Raw genomic sequence first — 2,086 nt, 5'->3', positions numbered from 1 at the left:
AACATCATACTCCATATTCTGCATCCAAAGTGGAGAAGTACACTGCAGATATTGATTGTAAAGACATTTTAATACTATAGAAATGACGTAGAACCAAGTATAGGCAAGAAGAGACTCTGTTCTGTTCTTAGTCTAGTGAAAAGTTATGAGGACACGCTGTAGATCTGCATTTCCTGACAGAGCAGTACTCAGATGAAACTGAAGGAAAAGTAGAGTAGAACTGCAAGTGATTTGGTTGGACCTGGCATATAGAGGTTTCTATTACAAACAGTTGTGTATAAGTGGCAATTCACAGAATATCACAGAATATTTAAGGTTGGAAGGGACCTCTAGAGATCATCTAGACCAACCTTCCTGCTCAAGCAGGCACACCCAGAGCATGTGGCACAGGGTAGCATCCAGGTGGGTTTTGAAGACCTCCAGAATAGGAGATTCCACAACCTCACTGGGCAGCCTGTTCCACTGATCTGTCACCCTAACAGTAAAGAAGTTCCTCCTCACCTGGAGACGGAACTTCCTGTGCTCCAGCTTGTGGCCATTACCCCTCATCCTATCGCTGGCCACCAGTGAAAACAGCTTGTCCCCTTCCTCCCTGCATTCTCCCTTCATGAACTTATACATATTAATCAGATCCCCTCTCAGCCTTCTCTTCTCCAGAGAAAACAGGCCCAGCTCACTCAGCCTCTCTTCATACGAGAGATGTTCCATTCCCTTAATCATCCTGGTTGCCCTTCTCTGGACCCTCTCGAGAAGCTCCACGTCCCTTTTATACTGGGGAGCCCAGAACTGCACACAGTACTCCAGGTGCGGCCTCAACAGAGCTGAGTAGAGGGACAGGATCACCTCCCTTGACCTGTTGGCAACACTCCTCCTGATGCAGGCCAGGATCCCATTGGCCTTCTCAGCCGCGAGGGCACACGGCTGACTCATGGTTAACTTAGTGTCAACCAGGACTCCCAGGTCCCTCTCCGTGGAGGTGCTTTCCAGCAGGTCCACCCCTAATCTGTACTGATGCCTGGGGTTATTCCTCCCCAGGTGCAGGACCCTGCACTTATCCTTATTGAACCTCATGAGGTTCCTCTCTGCCCCACTCACCAGCCTGTCCAGGTCCCTCTGGATGGCAGCGCAGCCCTCCAGAGTGTTGGCCACTCCACCCAGCTTGGTGTCATCTGCAAACTTGCTCAGGGTGCACTCCGTGCCCTCGTCCAGGTCATTGATGAACAAATTGAACAGCACTGGGCCCAGCACTGACCCCTGGGGGACACCACTGGCCACAGGCCTCCAATTGGACTCGGCCCCATTTATCACCACCCTCTGAGCTCTGCCATCCAGCCAGCCCTCAATCCACCTCACTGTGCGCTCATCCAGTCCACTCTCCTGGAGCTTCCATATGAGGATATTATGGGAGACAGTGTCAAAAGCCTTGCTGAAGTCAAGGTAGACAACATCCACGGCTCTCCCCTTGTCCAGCCAGCCTGTCATCTCATCATAGAAGGCTATGAGGTTCTTCAGACATGACTTCCCCTTGGTGAATCCATGCTGACTGCTCCTCAGCAGCTTCTTCTCCTCCATATGCCTGGAGATTCTCTCTAGGATGAGCTGCTCCATCACCTTTCCAGGGATGGAGGTGAGGCTGACTGGCCTGTAATTGCCCAGCTCCTCCCTCTTGCCCTTTTTGAAGACTGGAGTGACGTTGGCTCTCTTCCAGTCCTCAGGCACCTCCCCTGCTCTCCAGGACCTCTCAAAGATGATGGAGAGAGGCTGAGCAATAACCTCAGCCAGTTCCCTCAGCACTCTTGGGTGCATCCCATCTGGGCCCATAGATTTTTGAGTGGCCAGTTTGCCTAAGTGATCCCTAACCCAATCCTTCCCAACCCGCGGAAGGTCTTCCTCTAGTCCATTTACATCTCTTCCATTTGTGCCCTGCAGTTCAAGGGGGGTCGCCTTAGCAGTAAAGACAAAGGCAAAGAAGGCATTTAGTAACTCTGGCTTCTCGGCATCCTCCGTCACCAAGGCCCCTTCCCCATTCAGCAGTGCACTAACATTTTCCCTCGTCTTCCTCTTGCTATTGACATACTTATAGAAA

This window comes from Nothoprocta perdicaria, unplaced genomic scaffold, assembly GCF_003342845.1.
Source record: "Nothoprocta perdicaria isolate Ctin4 unplaced genomic scaffold, notPer1 scaffold_339, whole genome shotgun sequence".
Lineage (NCBI taxonomy): Eukaryota > Metazoa > Chordata > Aves > Tinamiformes > Tinamidae > Nothoprocta > Nothoprocta perdicaria.
Note: the sequence above shows the minus strand (reverse complement) of the source record.